Source organism: Rhinolophus sinicus, chromosome 3 (assembly GCF_057876585.1).
Source record: "Rhinolophus sinicus isolate RSI-liver-muscle chromosome 3, RSI-T2T, whole genome shotgun sequence".
In the NCBI taxonomy this organism is placed as follows: domain Eukaryota; kingdom Metazoa; phylum Chordata; class Mammalia; order Chiroptera; family Rhinolophidae; genus Rhinolophus; species Rhinolophus sinicus.
The window spans coordinates 95,758,573-95,783,195 of NC_142503.1; positions in this window are offsets into that span (position 1 = coordinate 95,758,573).

Genomic DNA, 24,623 nt, shown 5'->3' on the forward strand with positions numbered 1-24,623 from the left:
AACAAACAGAGAGGCAGCCAAAATGAAGAAATAAAGAAATACATCCCAAATGAAAGAACAGCAGAAAACTCCAGAAACAGAACTAAACAAAATGGAGGCAAGTAACCTACCAGAAAAAGAGTTCAAAACAATGGCTATAAGGATGCTCAAGGAATTTAGTGAGAACTTCAACAAAGAGATAGTAAGCATTAAAAAGGACATAGAAACCATAAAGAAGAACCAGTCTGAAGTGAAAAATACAATAACAGAAATAAAGAATGCACTAGAAGGACTCACCAGCCGAGTAGATGAAGCAGAGAATCTAATCAGTGATTTGGAAGACAAGGTAGCAGAAAACACCCAATTGGAACTGCAAAAAGAAAAAAAGAATCCATGAAAATGAGGATGGTTTAGGAGACCTCTGGGAAAACACCAAAGGTAACAACATTTGCATCATAGGGGTACTAGAAAGAGAAGAAAGAAAACAAAGAGAAGGGAAAAAAAACCTATTTGAAGAAATAATGACTAAAAACTTTCTTAAACTGGTGAAGGAAAGAGACATACAAGCCCAGGAAGCACAGACAGTCCCAAACAAGATGAACCCACACAGGCCCATATCAAGACACATTATGATTAAAATTAAAATGGCAAAGGTTAAAGACAAAGAGCCAATCCTAAAAGCAGTAAGAGAAAGGCAACTAGTAAATTATAAGGGAGCTTCCATTAGATTTTCAGCTGATTTCTCAACAGAAACTTTACAGGCAAGAGGGATTGGCACAAAATATTCAATGTGATGAAAAACAAGACCTACAACCAGGATTACTCTACCCAGCAAAGCCATCATTTAGAATTGAAGGATAGATAAAGAGCTTCCCAGACAAGAAAAAGCTAAAGGAATTCATCACTACCAAACTGGTGTTACAAGGAGTGTTAGAGGGACTTCTTTAAGATGGAAAGATGGAAAAAAAAAATCAAAAACATGAATAATAAAATGGCAATGGCTACATGTCTATCAACAACCACTTTCAACGTAAATGAATTAATGTTCCACTCAAAAACAGAGTCGCTGAATGGATAAGAAAACAAAACCCTTATATATGCTGCCTACAAGAGAATCACTTCAGATTGAAAGACACCCACAAACAGAAGGTAAACGGATGTAAAAAGATATTTCATGAAAATGGAAACGAAAACAAAAATTATCTGTGGTAGCAATACTTATACCAGACAAAATAGACTTTAAAACAAAGTCTTGAAAAATAGTCGGTAACTACAAGATGGTCATGGGGGTTTGAAAATTAATTTGGGGAACGTACAGAGGGATAGTGGTTGGGGGTGGGGGGTTCACACAGTGTGAGGGATATAAATGATAAACGTCTAAGTTTTGCTTTGTCTTGTGCACCTGAAATTAATTAAAAATAAATAAATTAAAAAAAAAAAAAAAAAAAAGTCTATAACAAGAGACAATAAAGAACCCAGTAATCCCACGTCAGGGTATTTATCTGAAGAAACCGAAACGGTACTTCGAGGGGACCTGTGCATCCGTATGTTCATTGCAGCGTTGTTTACAGTGGCAAGTATATGGAAGCAGCCTTGAAGTCTGTTGATGGAAGAATGGATACAGAGGAGTGGTACATATATACAATAGAATATTTCTCAGCCATGGAAGGCAATGGATTCTTGCCATCTGCAGCAGCATAAATGGACCTGGAAGGTACTGTGCTGAGTGGAGTGTAAGACAGAGAAAGACAGATGCAGTGTGATTTCGCTTATATGTGGAATCTAAAGAACAAAATAAACAAAACAAAAAATGAAAACAAACTCATAGACACAGAAAACTTTTTTTTTATTAAAGTTTACAAAAACGTTTTGATGGTTGCCAGATGAGAGGGGGTTTAGGACTGAGTAAAAAAGGGGAAAGGGTTAAAAAGTACAAATTGGTTGTTACACAGTAATCACGGGCATGTAGTGTATAGCATAAGGAATGTAGTCAATAATATTGTAATAACTACATATGGTGTCAGATGGGTACTAGATTTGTTGATGTGATAGATGGGAGGGGTTTGGGGAACCAGGGTGAAAAAGTTGAAAGGATTAAGAAGAAGAAACTAGTAGTTACAAAATAGTCATGGGGATGTAAAGTAAAGCACAGGGAATATAGTCAATAATATGGTAATAACTATGTATAGTGTCAGATGAGTACTAGACTAGTCGGGGGGATCACTTCTTAAATTATAAATATCTAACCACTATGCTGTACACCTGAAATTAATATAAAATAATATTCAATGTCAACTGTAGTTGATAAATTTAAAAATGGGGGAAAGGTGAATGGGAACAAGAGGTCCAAATTTCCTGGCATAAAATAAGTCGTGGAGATGTAAAGTAGAACATAGGGAATATAGTCAATAATATTGTGATAGTGTGGCATGGTGTCAGATGGTTGCTGGACTTATCACAGTGATCACTTCTTTAGGTGCATAAATGTAAAATAACTATGGTTTTTACTTGAAACTAATGTGATATTGCATGTTAGCTACATTTTAATAAAATTCTTAAAATAAATTAAACAAAAAATATGGTGACTGCTCTCTTGAGCTCATTCTCATGGCATCCATTTACCAAATTATATTGTGGCGAATATGAGGACAATCCATATGTTGGAAAGGAACTCCCTTTTTTGAGAGTTTTTAAGAGAAAAGTCTGGCTGAGTCTTAGCAGCCAAGAACTGCTCCCCTGAAGGAGAGTTGTGTGCATAAGGTCTGGGAATAAGTAGTAGTTCAAGAGGCCAAGGGGCAGAGACTGGGAGAGCAATATGGCTGGAGAGGCAGGCTGGTGCACGTGGACCTAAGGAATGGGAAAAATTTGAGGAGCTGGAAGGACTCCAGAGTGAGGAAAACATAGAGCATGTGAACTAAGACCAGGAATGGCCTCTACAGGGTCACCATCCTTGGGAAGGGGCTCATCCTAGCCTGGTGCACAGATGGCTCCCTGGTGAGGCAAACGTCAATACCCTTATGGACTCCCCTCCCCTTGAACCTCAGTGGACCCTGGGACTATGTTGGATCAACAGAATGTCATGAAAATGTCTTTGTGTGAGTTCTAAGGCAAGGACATACGAAGCCATATGCATTCCACCAGGAGATCTTAGAGAGCTTGCATCACCCTAAGACTTCCATGCCACAGGGGAGCCCAGACTAACCATGTGGAAAGGCCACGTGAAAAGAGAAATGCCCAGGTAGCCCACCTTGTCCAGCTAGCCCAGCGTAGGCACCAGATATGTGAGTGAAGAAATCATCTTAGGCACATCCCAGTGGAACCTTCAGATGACTCCAGCCCCAGCCAATATCTGACTGCAGCTGCTTCAGAGACCGCAAGTGAGAACCACCCAGCTGAGCCCCGTCCACCCACACAACTGTAACAGCCAAATAAATTGTGGTTTTTAAGCCACTAAGGGTGAGGCTGATTTGTTCTGCAGAAACAGTGGAACAGAAATTAGAGCCTGGAAGTTGGATGCCGCCAAACAAACAAACAAACAAACAAAATCAACAACACACACACACACCAAAAAAACACAAAAACAAAAAACAAACAAAAAAAAAACCACCCCAAAGCAAGGCTCAAGACATGAAAATGTTTTAGTGGATCAATAGCGTTGTTCATTTCATGTCGTGAGCAGTGAAAGGTGCCCAGATAGGCTTAAGGGCACAATGCCTGTTGGACAGAAGTCTGGCTCCTGTCTACCTGTTGAATTTCTACAGTCTTTAGTTTAAAGTCGTGTGTTTTCCTGACGGACACTGATAGTTCAGTGTGTCCTTCTGGGCATAGTGCTGTGAAATTGTAACTGAGTTGATTAATAAGCTGTCTCTATTTCCCCTCTTTCGATCACTGCCATTTACAAGAAAACAGCAAAAGTGGGTAGCAAAATATAGACCTGTCAGGATCCTGCCTTAACAGAAATAAAGAAAAATGTGAAACTGTCAAATCTCAAGTGTTCAATATCCAGAGGAACATTATTGCATCCTCTCTGGCATCCCTCAACATCCCATAATGCTCCCATCAGTGAAAAAACAACAATGTGATGTGCAGCTGCTTCTTCTGGGCTTATTTTCATTTGGTTTGGTGATGCCCAGGGTGATTTTTAAATCCCAATAAGACGGTTACACACAGTATTCCTGCCTTCCCAAATGGACAGAAATATATTTTATTAATCACACCAGCCAGACTAAAATACCCAGAAAGTGTCACCTTGGTCTGTGAAAAATTTCTAGTACTATTGGTAGAGATTGTAGATGTCATTTAATGTATCTAACAAGGTGATTCATTTATTTCTTAATTCAAAGATTTTTTCCTTGAATGCCCCCTATGATCCAGGCACTGTACTTCTTAAGTCTCCTTTCTCCATTGTGGTGGGTGGCTGTGGCCTCAGGCTACAGAGCTTCATTCACTTTTAAGTTCTGGTGGAGCTTCTGGTGGAGCTACCTCTGAGCCCAGGTTTAGACACACAGTGTTCTGTGTGTTTCTAATGCTTAAGTTTCCAGAGTGGTGTTGGCGCCTTTCCTTCTGAATTTTCTTATTCAGTTCTTCCTTGAATTCCAAGAAGTTGCCCATTCTTTCAATAAACTCCTTTTCTTTGTTTAAATTAGCTGGAGTCCATTTTTAATGTTCACATCTAAGAAACACCATTTGATACACTTCCACTTAAAGATCAGATGGCAAAGAATTTTATTTTCTTCAGAACCTCTATCCAGCTTCAAATAAAATAGAAAGGCCTACTTTGTATCCGTTTTAAATCTTTACAGATTTAATGTCACTCATATGCAATGGAAATAGTCACTTTTGGTCATATTACCTTAAGTCTGAGTAGTTGCTATACACCAGGCTAAATGGGGAAGTCCAAATTGAAAAAGGCACAGCTCAGGAAGCTGTGTGTACACATCTCATCTGCCTTAATACACTATACTTAATACTCTCCTTGCTGTGAGAGATTATGGTGTGTTCAGTTTTGTATCCTCAAAAATGGTTATTGCTGGGCATTTGTGCTTCAAGGGCAGTAGACATGGCTTCCAAGACTCATTAGAATACGAGGTGTAATCAAACAACGTAGTGAATGTTTAAATAAAAAACATTTATTACAGTAAGAGACACATTGCCATTAATTCTCCTCAAAATATTCCCCCTCACTTCAAACACATTTATCCTATCATTCTTGCCACTTTCTGAAGCAGTTCTGGAAGTCTTCTTTCCTGAGTTTCTTCAGTTGTGTTGTAGTGGCTGCCTTGATGTCCTGAATCATTTTGACTTTGGGAAGAGTCAGAAGTTTCACAGTGCCAGATCCAGTGAATAAGCTGGATGATGTTTTTATCATAATGTTTTTATCAAATGTCTTTATCATAATGTTTTTATTAAACAAAAATTACTGTATACCAGAAGCCATGTGTGACACGGAGCATTGTCATAATGGAGGATGATTTACAGCACACTTTTTTTAAGTTAAAGTTTACTGCACACCTGAAATTTATGTAATTTTACTAACAATTTTCACCCCAATAAACTTTAATTAAAACAAAACAAAACCAAAAGTTTATTGGGGTGACAATTGAAAGAGACCTGACTCTGGGTGGTGAACACACAATGTGATATATGGATGATGTATTACAGAATTGTACACCTGAAATCTATGTAACTTTGCTAACGATTTGTGGTGCACTTTAAAACACATCTTCTCTCAACCGTAGCTCACACCCAACTGACTACACCAAGCAAGTTGAAATTTGTCACACACTGTTACTAAGGTTTGATGTGCTGCTTCCCATATTGAAGATCCCTGACTTTCTGGTGGATGGCACTCAGCAGCAGCATTCACCGTATTTTGTGATCACAACAGGAAAGGCACCGTGTCACACATCACTTCTGGTACAGCAATTTATGTCAAATAAAAACATTACGATGTGTCTTCATCCATCTTATTCACTGGATCTAGCACTGTGCGACTTCTGGCTCTTCCCCAAAGTCAAAATGACCATGAAAGGTAAACATTTTGAATCGATTCAAGACACTGAGGCAGCCACGACAACGCAACTAAAGACACTCACAAAAGAGGACTTCCAGAACTGCTTCAGAAAGTGGCAAGAACGATGGGATAAGCGTGTTCGAAGTGAGGGGTATATTTTGAGGAGGATTACTGGCAACATGTCTTTTACTGTAATAAATTTATTTTTATTTAAACATTTACCATATTGTTTGATCACACCTCCCATAGATGGCCATTAGATGGCTAGCAGTCTTGGAAAGAGATAACAGTATCTCAGGAAACTGGAGAGAATTTAAGAACTAAACTCTAGGTAACATTAACATTTAAGAAGAAGAAATGTTGAAAGAAATGCCAGCAGTGGAGTCAGAGAAAGCAATCAGAGGAGTAAGAACCCAGTGTGGTAACACAGAATCCAGAAGAGATCAGAGTTTCGAGGACTGGGTAACAGTCAACAGTCCCAAACACTGTAGAGCATTCAAGCCCATGGAACACTAAGAAGCGTTCGAAGAATTTGGCAATAAAAAAGCCACTGATGACTGAAAAAAGTCATTCCCAGCAGAGCGATGGCAACCAAAGCCAGATGCACTGGCTGAGAACCCGAGTCAAGACAGCGCTGTTTACTGTGATGGTGAAAGAGGAGGAGGAAGAATGGGTAAGACTTTGTGGCAAAAAAAAAAAAAAAAAGACAGAGGGACTGTAGCTATTCTTTATAAAGGAACAAATTATTAAATGAATTATTAAATGAATAATTATTTTGGAAATGAAATGTCTTAGTTAATGTTTAATTCTCTGACTACAACTAAACCCCAAATTCCATTTCAAAATAATAAAAATAATTGGTATTTGCGTAGGACTTTGTGGTTTACAATGCTTGGGTTAGTGTTCTCTGTCTCTGATGCTTAAGTGAAACTGATTTACTCAAAACCCCAAACCAAGAATAGTCTTATATTGAATCTCAGACAAACTAAGACTCTAAAACCCTTCCTTTGATCAGGGACTGAGAGCACTTGAAAAGAATACTGTGGTAATCCTCCCACTCTCCGCCTCTAAAAAAAAAAAAAGAAAGAAAGAAAGAAAAAAAGTAACAAGTACTGATGTAAATAGCAAGTGCTTCTTTGTGCTTTGAACTAAAAATCACATGATGCCAGAGGAGCAAGAAAAGTGCCTACATGAAGATTTTCTCTAATGGAGACTAAGACAAAAAAACCACTTCCTAAGATGGTTAATGGGGCTTAGAGAGTACAGCCAAAGTCATTTTCATGCTATTTGGATGCCAAAACTTTTATCCCTGTAATAGTGCATTTTTTTTTAGTTATTTCACTGTTAAAGAATTTCCTTTTAATGTTGGATGTGGACCTACGCGTCCTCAGGTAAATATGAGTGCAGCTTGTGGATCCCTTCCATACTCCATCCTCATTGCCTACTAACCAGTCAACTTCTTGAGCAAAGGGACCTTGTCCATCTAGTTCATACTGTATTCCCATGACATAGCACAGTGGCTGGCATGTCCTAATTATCTAATTAATTAATTACTTAATTAATGCTTTAGCTAGGGATTTCATCATCTTTTGCCTGAACAATTATGTTCCATAATAGATGCCCTTGTTCTTATTCTCTTCCCTTTTATCAGTTATCTGTTGCCATGTAGCAAACCATCACAAACACAGTGTCTTGAAACAATAGAAATCCTTTAATTTGCCCTTGAATAAGAAATTTTGGCAGGGCTCAGCAGGGCCAGCCCCTCTTTGTGCCACGTGCCATTAGATGTGATGGCTCAATTAGGGGTTGGAGGATCCCCTTCCAACATGGCTCATTCTTGTGGCTGGTAAGTTGGTGCAGATTGGCAGCTGGGAGCTTAGCCGGGCCAGCTGGGGTTCTGAATCTCTCTCCATGTGGACTTCCCGACAAATGCTTGGGCATCCTGATGGATTGGTGGCTGAGTTCCAAGATCAAGCACATCAAGGGAGCTAGAGAGAAGCTGTATCTCCTTCTCAGGTCTGGCTTGAAATTCACACAGTATCCTCAGTCTGCCCAGATACTCTTCAACAAAAGGATTGTCAGCGTCATATTGTAAGGAGAGCAGGTGGATGGCTGATATTGTCACAGCCATTTATACAATCTGCCACATTCTCTCTAACCATCTTTCGCAAGGCGTTTTGATTTTCTAAAACACAAGTATGATTGTCACCCTTCTCTGCTTAAAAATGTCCAATGTTCCCATTTACTACAAGGATAAATCCCATACTCCTGGTGGAGGATAGAGACAGCATGGAGGGCATGCAGGGCTTCAGTGATATGGCCCCTGAATCCTTCCTAGTTTCACCTCTCACCTGGTCCCCCAAGTTCACACCAGCGGCACCTTTCCCTCATTTGTTTTTCCTGACATCTCCTATAGGCCATTTCACTCATCTGATCAGGAGCATCCTCACCTGGGAAGGATGAATGATCATCCTCAATGTCATTCCTCTACCACCATCAGGGTTAGGGTACCCTCTGAACACCATCCAGAGAAGCCTTCCATTGAACTTAGCATTCTCCATTTAAGCAACCACTTCTTTTTCAGTCTGTCCTTTAAAATGACCTCCTGGAAAGAACAAGTCTTGTTTTATTTCATATATAGTCATATAGTATATGTCCCAGAACTTCTCGATAATAGTTATCACTCTATTAAAGGATAAAACTGAGACACACCAAGAATAAGTAACTTGCTCAATATTACCATTAAATGGCAGAGCTAGACTTTTAATCTGAATCTTTCTCTTTCTAAAGCCCTCACTCTGTATAGAAACTGATCTACATGGGGCTTGAATGTAACACTTAAGGTCATATAAGGATGATAAAGCAGGATTACAGTTTCTTCAGCCCTCAAAACTAACAAAATAAATTTAAAACCAGCATAAAAATAGACAATAATCAAAAAGCAATGGGCCACAGCATATGCCATAATCCTTCCTGAAGGTGTAGGAATTCCCTCTTCTTGTATCCAAAAGCTGAGCAGAATAAAGACAGCCACTGGAAAAAAAAAAACCCTAAAATATCTCACAAATGCCTCATAACTTCTAGAGAAGCTGGTTGAGGGCATGTGTGGGCAGTCAGGGGAAAAGATATAGAAAACGTTTCAAAAACTGAAGCCCTCCCCCACAAGCTTAGTGTCTCACCTCTGCTTTCCCCTGGCTGAGAGGAAAGCTAGAGAGGGAATAGAGAATGATTATAATTGCTTAAAGCTAATTACCTTCAGCAATAACAGGGATTTAGCAATGCAGGAAAGAAAATAAATAAGACAAGATATCCTGAGGGAGGGAGAGACTTGGAAGGAAAAGACACACTGAGAGACCCAGCTTTGTCTACCTCTTCCCACAGATCAAAACATTGTGGCCAAAATCCTTGGGTTTCACCTTCTGTATCTTCCACATGCTGGGGACAGAGTAAAAACAGACACTGGGAGAGAGGTGGGTCAAGTCTAAGAGAAACACTGGGACTAAACATCTGTTTAAAGTGAAATTTCAGGACTCTGCCTGGAATTAGGGAAATGACCCAAAGCCCAAGAGTGACCTCAGTGACAACCTAAGGACAAGACTTCTAAAGAAAATTGCATAAGGGCAAGCAGAATTCAGACCAGTCACCATAATGACCTACATCCCCAGCTTCTCTCTCTCTCTCTCTCTCTCTCTCTCTCTCTCTCTCTCTCTCTCTCTCTCTCTCTCTCTCTCTCTCTCCTCTTCCCACAACCTCACACTCTGCAAGGAGAAGACAAAAAGATAACAGCATCAAGGAACCTGTATGCTCCTCTTACAGTCAGGAGCAAACGCACTGAAAATACAGGAGGAGAAAAGAAGTCTTAGCACTTATGCTAAATAACTAACGCAAAATATATAAAAGAAAGATATACAGCATGATAATCTATCAGTACAGATTATAAAATAACTGCATTTAAAATACTTTTTTTAAAATACAAAGTATAATAAAAACGAGCAAAAATTAAGAGACTTTCAAAATAATCACGCAAACTTGAAAAAGAACCAAATAGAAGCTCTAAACATGAAAAATACAATTATCGAAATTTAGAACAACATAGTTTCAAGAGCTGAGTAACACAACTGAAAATATAAATCGTGAACTGGAAGCAGACAGGAAGAGATTATCTAGAATGTAGCACACAGGACAAAGGGATGGAGAATTTGAAACAGCGGGAAGGAAAGAATGATATGGTCTAACATATAAGTACATCTAACCAAAGTTTCAAAAGAAGAGAATGTATAGAATACAGAAAAGAAAATATTAAAAGAGAGAATGGCTGAGACTTTTCAAAAATTAGTGAAAGATGTGAGTCTTCAAATTCAATAATCACAACAAACCTAAAGCAGAATACCTAAAAAGAATAGCTACATTACAGTAAGTGCATTACATTACTCTAATGAGGTACATTATAGTAAAACCACAGAACACCAAAGGCAATGGCAAACTGAAGAATAGCCAGGGAAAAATTTCAGCTCACCTACAAAACAATGCCAATTAAACTGCCTCCAGATTTCCTTAACAGCAAATGTAAAACCCAAAAAGGCATAGAATAATAACTTGAAAGTGCTAAGAGAGCCTTATTTTTATTAATGCCTCACCTCTAAGTGAATCTAAGAACTTTTAAATAGAGTCTTATAAAGATGCAAATGTCAAATATATGGTGATGGAAGGAGAAGTGACTCTGGGTGGTGAACACACAATGGGATTTATAGATGATGTAATACAGAATTGTACACCTGAAATCTATGTAATTTTACTAACAATTGTCACCCCAATAAATTAAAAAAAAGATGGAAATGGGAAGATGCCCCGACAATAACTAAGTTGGGATCTTTTACTAGCTCATCAAGATGGGGGCTTAGATTTGAAAATAAATCTAAAAACAATAGGACATCAATTTCATACCAAAAAACTAAAGTGTTGAGAGAAAATATACCCAGTTAAACTATGATCTTATCTAAGAAGCAGCATTACCTAATGACAAGGTCAAAGAAATCCTGAGAGGGCCTGCAACCAACAGATCTCACTAAGGGACCATCCAAAGGATATACTTCAGGTAAATGGAGATGACCTACACGAAAGTCTAAGATTCAGGAAGCAATGTTAACTAAATAAAGCAATATTGAAGGCAGGTGCTAGCAAATGATGGATCTTGAGCCAAATCCAGCCCACTGCCTGATTTTTGTTTTAAATAAAGCTTTATTGGAACACAGCTACTCATTTGTTTATGTATTGTCTATGGCTGTTTCTACAGTACAATAGCAGAGACGAGTAATTGTAACAAAAATTCTATCGCCAGAAATTCTTGCTCTTTACAGAAAATAGTTGCTCGCCCCTGATCTAAAGCATTTGCAAAATAAAACAACAAAAATAATAATGTGTGTGATAAAAGAAAAAAATCAGCACAGAACTAAATATTGATCTATAATAATATGTAAGACGGGGTAAGTAATTGAATTTAAGGTGTTCTGGGGACTATTAATGTTTGGAGAGAAATTTTGGTTAACTCTGGAATTTAAGATTTTTTTCAGCATATTAAAATTTTAAGAATAGTGACTGAAAAAATAGGAATAAAGTGAAATCTTCCCAAACCATAGAAGGGAAACATGAAATTTAAAAATACCATCAATCCAAAAGAAGAGAAAGAAAATCGACAAAGCACAGGAAAGGCAAATCAAATAGAAAGTAGAAAATATGATGCCAGAAAAAACTTTAAATATAACAGCGATAAATGTAAATAGACAGACTAATATTCAGCAGTTAATAGAGAATGTAAGATTGAGTTTTTTAAAAACAAAAAACAAACAAACAAATAATATATGCTTGTATACAAAACAACAATTAAAGATACAGAAAAAACCTGGTGTAGTTTACTGATATTAGATAAAATAGACTTTAAGGCAAAAAAAAAAGCACTGTTATGAATAAAGAAAGTTGCTATCAAGATCAAAGGTTTGCCTCCCCAGGGAGATATAACAATTCTATATTTGTTCATGATAAATAGCATAGTCTCATTTATAAGATAAAAATTAAAGAACTATAAGAGAAGTCAAACCCATCAACAGAGTGGGAGAGTAAAATGCATCTTTCCTAGGAATAAACAAAGCAGACAATCTGTAGTTTATAAAAGGTTTGAACTACACAATTAACAGACTTGACCTGATGAATATGTGTGTGTCGCTGCATCAATTAGGGAAATCAAATTCTCAACATTTACAAAACATTTATAAAAATTGACAACACTGTAGGTCAGAGAGTTCTTGAAACTTTTCATAGAACTAGCACCTAATAGACCCCATTCAACCAAATTCAATTTAGTTAGATATAAACAATAAAAAAAAACATTGCATTTGGACATTTCAGGAACACACCTTTTTAAAAAATCTTTTTATTAGCTGAAGCTGAACAATAATGAATGTCAACTACAAGTGTTTATATATGTTTATATATATATATATATATATATATATACATTTACAAGAAGCGGAGTACAGCATTAGGAATAGAGACAACGGAAATGTAATGGCTGTGTGTGATGTCAGAGGGATAGTGGATGGGGGGAGGGGTGTTGACACAGTGTGAGGGATATAAATGATAAACATCTAAGTATTACTTTGTTTTGTGCACATGAAACTAATAAAAAAAAGTACATGGCTAAAAAAATAATAATAAAAATAAAAAATCTTTTTATTTTGGAAATTCCCAAGCATGCATATAATCAATCCTACATTTGCATCACCAAGTTTGATTATCAACATTCAAACACACACATACAAACACACAAACACAAATACACACACATTCAAATAACTCGTGGATCAAAGAAGAAATCATTGTGGGAATGTTTAAATCCTTAAAACTGAACCATGATGTATAATAAAACCTTATACATCAAAACTTTGGCATGCACTAAAGCAATACTCACAAGGTTAATTTATAATCTTAACTGCTTATATTAGAAAAAAGAAAGACTAAAAATTAATGATCAATGTATCTAATTTAATAATAGGACACAGAATAAACTCAAGAAAGGAATGGGGAGAAAATAGCAAAGAGACAAGCTGAAATGAATGAAGTCTAAAATAAAGATACAGTGGAAGGAATCATCAAGTCCAAAACTAGGTTTTTTGAAAAGACAAAAAATAAACAATCTTTCACTGAGAATACTTAAGAAAAAGAGGAAGAAGGTACTACATCATGATTGAAAATGTGTAACTCAAAGAGAACAGATAAAGATAATAAGAGACATGACATACATAATAAGAGAATAAACACTTTGATACCAATAAATATGAAAACAGAAGAAATGGACATTTTTTGGGGAAAAAAAGTTTATCAAAGTTACTCAAAAATAGTGAAGACCAGAATGCTCCTCAAACAGCTAAAGAGATTGACTCAGTACCTTACCCAATAGCAAAGAAAAAACTCATGGTAATGTCCCCAAATTAAGTAGGCTTTTTGTTTCATGGTGTTTTTTTTCTTCTTCTTTGGTCCCTATGTATCACTTACAGTAAGGTTATGCATATCCTATAAAGCTATGGGCTTCAGCTACCAAATGTGATAATTGAAGAGTCAGGGAAAACTTTGTAACCAGGTACTTCAAATGTCAAGAAAACAGGTCAGAGAACTACCTAAACTTAGAACTTACGTTTTTTACATACTCCAAACCATTAAAAGTTGAGTTTCGAGTTAAACACAGGTATCCAAAGGGAAAGGAGACATCTGTCAAGTCACCCAGGTTAGGAAGTAAGACATTCCATCCCTTGAGCTTTCTCTTGAAATCCTAAAATGGATTTAAAAAGTGGCTGCACTTTTCCCGGAGCGGATGAGCACCATGTTCCAGGCTGCCATGTTTATAGTTCTCTGAGTTGCAGGGTCAACCTTCCTTGGTTTGAGTTTCCACGTAAATGTTTCCCAGGGCTCTCATAGTGAACCCTCAATTCAGGATTCACTATCCCTTCTGTCAGCTGTTTCCTTTTTTCTAGGAAACATGGAAGTCAAGAGCAGGCAGCTTTGGATTGTCAGAACAGAAACTAACTTGGAGGTTTACAGTGGCGAGGGAGCGGAAGGACACACACACACACACACACACACACACACAGACACATACACACACATACACGACACACACACATACATACATACACACAGACACACACACACACAGACACACACACACAGACATGACACACACATACATACATACACACACATACACGACACACACATACATACATACACACAGACACACACACACAGACACACACACACATACACGACACACACATACATACATACACACACATACACGACACACACACATACATACATACACACAGACACACACACACAGACACATACACACACATACACGACACACACATACATACATACACACATACACGACACACACACACACACACACTCACACACGACAGATCTTCTGTCGTGCAGAGAAGCAAAGAGCACTCCCCCAGTTATCCGAGAGCACCTCTTAATCCTATTACATCTGACGGTCCAGTGGGGTGGACACAGAAAAAAGGAAGGGAAAGCAATCCAGCCCCGGGCTTTTCCCACCTGACTCCAACCCGTCCACATTTAGCTGGAGCTTATTACCATCATTTGCTTCTCCAGTGAATGCAATTAAACACATCTCCTGCCCCATCCGCTGGGAACCTGAAATGTTGCTTACAAATTATCTGCCGTCCTTAGCCATTAACGTGCCTGTAACAACCAGAGGGGAACTGTGGAAAGAAACAGGGTTTGGAAGGGAGAGGAACCTGAGCTTATATCCTGTATCGTGGTGGTCTCACATCTCACAGTTTAGGATGTGTTTCAGCAAAATTGAATTTTAACATACTGTTACCAAAGCTTTAATTAAAAAACCCAGTCCCTTTGGATCAGCTATTTGTCCCGGATGCAATGATATCTCAGACCCTCACCTTGCCTTGGTTTTGGGCTGAGGTGGCCCTAGGCATAGCTTGAAGTTCATGTGGTCCTGGAACAAGGTCCCTGCTGCCCACAGTGACAGCTGCTACTGGTCTCAGATGTCAGAGAGCATGCCGATATGGGGGCTTGCCAGTGCACCTTCACTCTGGGGCTTCCACTTCGCTGCCAAGGTGTAAGATGTCTCAGAACCCAGTGAGCACCCCACTTAACCTAGAAGGGCCGGACACATTTTGAACAATGGGTGCTAGATGCCATAGATAAATTCTTTCCACCTTCCCCCTCTCTGCAACATGGCCTCTCTGAAGGCTACTTGAGAGAGAGCTATCACCCTGTGGCAACCACTCATTTTGTTTCCTCCCCTCCTTTCAGCCTCACTCCTGCTACCCAGGGATTGCACCCCCCAACAAGGTGTTAGACCTGAAGCCTTTAGCCTCAGGTGCTGGTTTCTTTCAAAATGGGTTTCGTCTTTTTCTCCCTGTGCTACTACCTACAGGAACTGGCCTCCTACTTATGGGCCCTGGGCTGAAAACCAAAGCTGACCACTCACACGGTACTCCAGCCTGCCCCTTGCCTGGCTCCGCTCACCCCCACCACCTTCTCCCATCCCCACCCCGCTAAATCAATCACAGAACTAGCAATAGATAATATACAAAGACCCGCCTTCAACTTTTTCAGTGGAACTTTCTGCTTGAGAATTTCACAGCTATATTTTTTAAATATAGCCAGAAAGTGGATACATTCTTTTTCAAGCAAAGGTTGGTTCAATAAAATATGAGGCAAGCAAAAGGGAAGAACATCATTTTTCAGGCGGATTGTCATCACAAATTAAAGCATTTCAGCATTCAAATATCATAGATTATTTTCAGATAGTTGGATGGTTTCCTTAGACTTTGTTGACAAGAAAAATTAATTATAAAAATCAGAATGCTTAAAAGTAATTTTTCTAATAACAGAGAAGAGCAATATAAAAAGAAGACATTACAGAAAATTTTAAATTTTGCTAATCCTCTAGGTATGATGTTACATTTCTGAATCATTAGATTTCAAGAAAAGCAAAATGTTATTACTGTTATGATTTTTTTGCTATTGCTGTGTTAAAATAAATCATTTTTACATGAAATATTCATTTTTAAAAAATGCTTAGGATTTTAATTAGTGGAGGAAATGACAGAATATTTTATATTGCCTAGTGGCCACTCTCTACTACCTCACCTTTTACCCTTTCATGCTTGGGAGCAGGGAAAACTTCCCTGTTGGTTTTTTCATAAACCACATTTTGAGGCATGAGTTTTTCTACCAGAGCAGAGCATTTCAGCCTTTTTCTAAACCCCTCTGTTATCTTTTTTCAGTGATAATAAATATACAGCACAAATATCAATACTAAAGTGAAATTTGAAAGGAACTATGTGCTTTATATAAGCAAGTGTATTCACTCATTGAGTATTTATCCCACTTGAAGCCACAATTCAAGATTTTTCAGAAAAAAACAAAAAAAACAAAACAGACATGATTTGGCATATCAGGACTCAAAAAGATAACCTGAGAGATTACAACTAAACTAATGTGCTGCCTCATATTAGATTCAGCATAAGCAGATAGCTATACATCCTTCACTCCTTCAAAGGGACAAAAAAACACACATTTATTCAGCACTACTATCTGTCAGGTACTTGGCTCATCGTTTTGCATACATTATCTCTTGTAATTCTGTAACAGTTGGGGTAACATTAGCTGCTGTAACAAATACACCCTCAAATCTCAGTGGATTGAAACACTCTCTCCCCTAATTATCTACTGTAAGGATTCCTGGCCAACAGGTGGTTTTCCTCCATATAATGAATCTGGTGGCTCCACCATCTGTCTCCCAGGAGCCTGGAGTCTTCTTTACCCTGCCAGCAGGCAAAGGCAGAAGAGATGAGGAAAGCACACGCGTTTCCTAATGGCTTCTGCTCACATGGCAAGACCAGTCCAGGCTTTACCTAAATGCAAGAGGGGTGTCAGCAAATGTAACACCTGGCTGGATAGCCCCTTCCCAGAGACAACTGTACACTGCACAGAAGGAAGCACACTTTTTAGGGGATATAACTAGCCATCCCCCTCTCTCACTCCTCACCTCCCTCCTTTTCTCCTTCCTCTCCCCACCCCACCCCCCACACACATGCAGGCATGCCACTGTGCACACACACAAACCCTATGATGTAGGCACAGTTTTTCCATTCTATTAATGATGAAATGGGCTAAAAGAGGTTTTGCAAATTTTCTGAGGTCTTGGAGTAACTGGGTTCTGATAATAACCCAGGTCTATAGGTCTCTAAAACCCTGGATCTTTCTAATATATCATGTGGCATAAAACAAGTATTTGTACAGCTCTTTCAATATGCAAAGCACTTGGGGCTCAGGAACTGGCATGCGAAGCAACATGCCCCTCCTCAGGTTCTATAAACAATGTATTTTGCACACTTTCACTAATCAATCTGAATGAACTAGTGTATGGCCCAGGTGACTTTGAAAAAAAAAATGTATTTATTTCTGAAGTTTCTTTCAGTTTCATTTTAGAAAATAGCATAATATTTTCATAGCATAATAATTTTAACATGGCGAAAATTGTCTTATAAGATACATAGCTTTGCTTGTCATTTGAATGGGAAGCATATATTCAAAAACTTTTAAATAACTTTGATTTAGTTTGTGGTTCACTAAGAGCAAAAGTGATAGTTGGAACTGGTTCTGCCTGGGTTCAGTAAATTAATGTGGTTGGTTCTGGTTTACAGTTAAGTTACATTTCTTGTTCCTGGTAAACAAGAGTCTGATTTCAAGTAAAATATATTGTCATGTATTTAAAAGAAAACAACTTTCAGTGTGGAGTTGTGTCCTCTTTCTCTGAGGCAATAAATCTTGAATGAGATGATTATCCCTTCTCCTTTCCTGTCATGGGCCTCCCTCCAGCTCTGTCCGGCCAACACTTCATTAAATTTCTATTTATATTGTACCTTCTACGGTTTATTATATTGATAATTCAGGTAATTAAAATGGTATTTCTGAGTTCAAGTTTACCATGAACCTCAACTGGACAGTAAACAGGAAGGGTGTTCCAGGGATCTATCAACAAACCAACCTAAACCTTAGTGATGTAAAGCAACCATTTTGTCATGCTCATGGATTCTGTAGGGCTAAAATGTGAGAAGGATACTTCAGGGACAGCTTGTAGGCTGAGGGTGAAATGACAGCTGGGGGCTGATCTGAAGGTATCTTCAGTCACATGTGTGGTGATTGATGCTGACCAAGACCTCAAGTGATCTGTGAGCTGGGACATCTACCAGCAGCCTCCCCATGTGGCCTGGGCTTCCTCACAGCATGGCGGCTGGGTTCTAAGAGTAAGTGTCCCAAGAGAACAAGGCAGAAGCACATAATACTTTAATGATCTACTTGAAAAATCACATGCTGTTGTTTCCTCCATACTCTACTGGCTGAGGCAGTCACAAAGGTCTGCCCAGGTTGAAGGGCAGGGGACACGGAGCCCACCACTTGATGGGACGATTGTCAACGTCACCTGGTAAGAAGAAGATGTGGAATGGGAGATGTTGCTGCAACCATCTTGGAAAATGCAATCAGCCACAGAGAGTTCAGGAGACATACCAATAAAGTGGCAGCTTCCTCCCCACTGATTCTGAGGCTGCCGCTGCTCACTGAATCACTGCATGTGTGGCTACAGGGAAGCAGTGTTGGCCAGACCAAACTGTAATGCTTGTTGGACTTTCCAAAAGGCTGGAGATTAACCAAAGAGAATGACAGTACAGAGAACTTAATTCTCTAGACTACTTGTAGCTGTTCTCAGATGCACATACCTGGCACTTGCAGACCAGGCCACTTGGGACCAGGTCCCAAGGCCCATCCTGAGTCCTGGAAGGCTGCTAGGTTGTAAGAGTCACTTCGCTCCCCATGGGGGCAATGCCCGGGCTCATGTCTCTGCCACCCAAGGTCCAGGACACAGTTCTCCGAGGCTCAGATAAAATCTGCCCTCCCCTTCCCACGCTGATTGACGATGGAAACATGCACGCCTTCAAATGTATGATCTTGTTCTTTGGTACCCCAAAACACATCAGAACACATTAGTTCTATGTTAGTTTATTTCCCAGAGTATAGCATATTTAATACTGAGTTCACCACGTGAGGGCCTCCAAAGAACAGTCCAGGCTGGGTATCAGCCATTCTATTCAGGGCCCTTTGTGTTGTCTTCCAGCAGAAAGGTGAGACTATGCCTTCCTGTGTCTTCTGGTTTTAGCTCCCAACTCCCTGTGAACAGATGCATGAAAATACATGCACACACAGCTTCCAAATACAGTCACATTTGATACTCCAAATTACCTACTGGCATAGGTGTTAATACCCCCGTTTTGCATACCAGGAAACTCAGGCTTGGCAGAAGTTAAGGGGGATGCTCAAGTATCTTTAACTGGGATTCGTAAGCCAATACGAACCACAACCTCTAACTCCCAGTGGTTCTTTGCTTGGACCACACTGCTGTGCAGAGTCAGGAATTCTAATTTTGAGTCTCATGCACGTGAGTCAATATTCCCTACCTAATATTAACTTATTTATCATTTTCTTTACAGGAGCCTTTGCCAAGTTTTGAAGAGCGCGCCCCACCACTGTTCTCCCTCCTCCTCCTTCCCCAGCCCTCCCTTTGAGGCCCTCAATTTATTTTCCATCATTATAGTTTTTGGCTTGGATCTGCACCTGTATTTGCTCAGTGATAGAACACCCTGTATCCCAAAGAGAAATGCCACTACACTGTGAAGCAAACCTTTGAGTCTCTTTTAAAGAGAGTTCCACAGTGTGGCAGATTCTAACGATCCCCATCTCTCACGCCTGCATTGGGTCACCTGAGTCGCACTGCTCAAAATGGTCTAACCGCCTCATCATGCAGGCCGAAGCTGGCTCAGGCTCACCGCGGGGCACCCAGCCTAATTCATTACACTCCTCAGAGCCATAAATCACAGGATTCTCCCCCTCTCCTGCCTTCCCTCCCACCAAAAGGCACACTCACATGAAATCTATTTACATGGGACGATTATTCAATTAATTTTTTTCATTACACTTGCCAGAAAGCATTGCCAGGATTTCTAAAACTGCCCTGTGTGTTTGTATTAATAATGACAGTGGTCCCTGCTATTTAATTTAGCAATCATGGGCCATTTGGAGGTCACACCCAGCCATATGCAGGCTGGAGAGCATGAAGGGTTGGGTGCCTGGTCAGGAACACATGAGTGCATGACACGTGTTTAGGATAATCACAGAGATATTAATAGCTCTACATGCTGTCTGCACAGCTCCATCCCCACAGCAGTGGCCTTAGCACAGGCTTGGGGCCTTCACCCTCTCTAGCCCCAGTGGTTACAAGAACACCTCATTGCTCTCCCTGTCTCCATGACCCTTTCCAATGCATCCATCATATGGGCTGCCAGAGTGACCTTTCTCAAGTGTAAGTCTGAATTGTTGCTCCCTTGCCACCTACACTTCAGGGGTGCCCTTTGTGACCCATGGAATGAAGCACAAGCTCCCAGCTTGCTTGCATACAACACCCTTTGTGATCTGGCCTGACTCACCTGGCCAGCCTCAGGTCTTGCTCCCTACTCCCCTACCCCAAGATGAGCCCATGATGCAGCCATATAAATACCTTGAAGCCACTCACAATTCCGTAGCCAAACAAGCATTCCCTGACGCCCTGGCCATTTCCTCTGCCTGAAGTGCCTTTTACTGCCTTATCTACCTGGCAAATTTATACTATTCAATACCCAGCTCGAATGACACAAGGAGCTAACAAACTTTTTCTGTGGTCTCCATAGCACACTGCACATGTTTTAATCACAGCCCTTACCTCAGATCTTAATTCTCTGCTTTCCTGTGAATTAGTTAGGTCAGCGTCCTGGTCATTCTTTCTTCATTCATTCTACTATAGACATACTCAACTGAGAACTTTAAAAAAGAAAATACACATTATTTGAAATTCGCCTGCAGTTATTGAGAAGCTCCAGAATTGGTATTTTTAACAGTTTCCAAAGTTGTTTCTTTTGCTGCCAGCCTGGCAAAATCGACAGGCCTTGAGTTACAACCCCAGTGTGTGGCCTGCCTCAGAGCAGGTGTTTAATGACTGTTTCCTGAGTGAATGGAGGAGTTCGCGCCTGTTGGGCAGAATTGCAGAGTAGGGTTCAGCTGATGAAGGCAACAGGGCAGTGGCCACCCTTTCCCTCGTCTGACCATTACAGGCCTACACTGATCTAAAAAGTGCCCCAGCTCTGCAAACCTGTTAAAAAAAGAACAGATGAAACATCGATTTTAGGACTCACCTAAGTGTGCTTTGACTTCTGGGCTCTAAGCACAGTGTATCCCAGCTGCCTGTCATCCACCCTTTCCCATGGGCTCTGAATGTGGGAAGGGGAGAAGGATGAGCAGGTAGTGTGTGTGCAGACCTGGTCTTTAGCTGATGGAGCCACAGGAGTTATTGCTGAGCCTTCAAAGATGCCTCTGGAAATCCAGCCCTCTCTTCCTTTGTCCAGGTTCTGGGAGACCCTTTGGATCCATTGGCTCTCTAGGCTGTGAGTCAGAGCTGTAAATGTCACCTCCTGACATACTGTTGTCCCTGTACTACTTACTTCTGCCTTTTTTCTGGAGGGCAGCATCTCAGAGGGATTGTGTGTGGCTCCTGAATTGACTTTCTCTCCGGGTGTTACTTAGAAAACACAGTCTCATTCTCCAGCATTGATATATAATATTGAGAACATAAGACTTTAACTGATCAAGCCTTCATGATCCATTCATCAGAATCTTCGCTGGATACACAGCTTTCCCTGGTAGACCAGGAAATGAGGGGAATTTGTCTCTCATTGTGGCTGTGGGAATGGCTGCTAAGTTCACGTCTGAAACTGCTGGTGCCTTTGTGAGAAGGACTGTCCCTCACTAGCATGCAGGTCTGGGACAAGCTCTGCGCAGTGTTGCCCTGAGGTATGCCGAGTCAGCTGCCTGCCCGAAGTCTCCCCTTGGCTGCCTGCCGTGTCACTGAAGTGCCCGCCCCAGATCCCACCCTGGGCTTCCTCACTTGCACACTGTACCTTCCTGGGAGCAGCCAACATACAGGGTTGTTTGGGACTGGACTCACAGGTAAGTCATCACGAGCCATTGTGTTCCCACTGAAACAATTCTAGGAAAACTTAGAAAAATCTAGGAAAACCCAGAAAATGAGAAAATGAGGAAGGGAACTAACATTTATTGAGACTTTACTACATGCTGAAGATTAAACACATAACATTCCATTAAATGCATACAACTAACTCATAACACAGGTAATTTTCCCTCGTTTGCAGATGAGGACACTGAGGTTTATGTGAGTTGGGTGACTTGTCCAATTTTGTATGGAAGTCAAGGCTATGGTTATCTGACTCCAAACCTTTAATTCTTTCGTTACCTGACACTTTTTCCAAGTGGTACCTTATAGGAGGGCCTGAAGTAAGCCTTTGAGTCTTTGTGTGCCTAGTGTGCATTTTAACTTGGGAAAAACCTGTAAAGAAAGAGAATACTCAGAGTACATGGCACCAAGGCTAAGGCAGTAAGACCCAGGGGTTCCTAGAAGAGCGGGCTAGGGAGGGGTCCAGGGCCAAGGACCCCAGCCTAGTTACTAGCTCAAGAAGCTCACACTCCATGGTCCTCTGAAGGAAGGGAGGCACTCGGCCAACCCATTTCCTTAGTTGATACTGTGAAAAGAGCCAGCTATGAAAAGTCAGTATGAAACACACATTTATTAAGAGGACAGGGGTGGAGGAAAGAAGAAGGAAATTCAAAACAATAATAGGACAAAGTTTGTCCTCAAGAAGATAGGGGAACAATAGACGCACAAATGAAGGTTTACAACAAGCCTGAGTCCTGCATTCTGATGGCTAGAAATGTGCTTAAAATGTGGGGTGAGTCCACAAGGGACAAGTAGTTCTAGTGGGCAGTAGAGATGTAGGGAATGTGGACATGTGAAGGATGCAGGGAAGATCCCAGCCCTGTGGCCTCAGCCTGCGTGAGAGGAGCCAGCAGGGATGGGCCTCCAGAGCGGGCAGTTCCCTCCCAACAACATCTAGGTAGCAGCTTATTATTTTGTGTCCCGGGGCAGAAGATTCATTTAACTTCCTTTTGGTGGAGACCTATAAATGTTATCATAGGCCTGCTGTAAAGTTTTGCTGTCCCTTTTAAAGACCCAGGCTCTCTTGACCACTGCACTGTACACCAGAAGCTGAAACTGAATAACATTGTATGTCAACTATAATTTTATATATATATATATGTGTATATATATATATATATAGTCACGGGATATGGAGTGCAGCATAGGGAATAGAGTCAATGGAATTGTAATAGATATATACGATGTCAGAAGGGCAATAGATTGGGGAAGGAGGGGTTATCACTTTGTGAAGGATGAAATGTCTATTACATTATTTTGTACACCTGAAACTAAAACAAAAAAAGAAAGAAAAAAGAAAAAGACTCAGGCTCTCATTCACTTCATTTCCTACCAGGGACCATGTTGTCCTCAACGGACACTGCAGGGAGAGAGAGGGGTGACGCTTTCATCAGCACCAGTCATGTCTCCTGTGCATCCTTCCTGCCCTCCTCTCCTCCCCTCCCCTCCCCTCCTTTCTCTTCTCTCCTCTTCTCCTCTCCTAGAAGTCTGAGTGTCAAAGCCAGCCACAAAAGATACAGGAGACCTTTGCAATGTGTAGGCTGGTTTAACAAAGGTCCTTCTGTTTTTCTCCTGTTAGACTTTCCAGCGCTTTCACCACCAGCCTCCCAGGTACAACTGCCTGTCGGCAGCCATCTTAGCTCTTTTCTCAGGACTAACAGTAAATCCTGTCATTGGGCCCTTTGACTGTCTTTAGACCTTTTTACCATAGACTAAGTCAAGAATTTAAATGCTAGTCTTTAAGCTACGCAATTGCTATGGTTCCTTGTCTATTTTCTAACTAAACACCTGCAACGTGAGCTCACTAATCTTCATCTGAAACTGTGTTGAGTCTGTGAAATGCTTGTTGATGTTGCAAACAAAGGCCAGACGGTGTGCTGCCTGTGCCACTGAAGAAGGAGGAAAACCAGGAGGTTCTTTATGTTTCCTTTGTATTATTATTAAAATGAATATGTGGGCTTTTGGGAAAACTTGAAATATTCCAGAAAGTACTAAAAATACATTTTTTAAAAAGCACCCTCATAATTCCACAATTCAGAGATAATTGTTGTTAATATTTTGGTACATTTCTTTACACATGCACACATAATTTGCAATTTATGACTTTTTCCTGCTATTTTGGTCAACTAGTTTACATAAGCAGCCCATCAGTTAGTACTCTTATGGTTGTGACAGAAAATACAACTCAAAGTGCCTTAAGCAGAAAAGGGGATTTATTGACTTGCTTAGCTAGAAGTCCAGGCATACGCACATTTCAGACACGGTGAAATCTGGAGATGCAAACTGTTCCTATGCCTGACCTCTCTCTGCCTCTGTGCTGCTTCCCTGTATGGTCTCTATCTCAGCATGACTTTCTCCTCGTGCTAGCAAAATGGCAATTAATAGTTCTGGGATTTTCTTCACAGCTTCATAGCAAGTGCT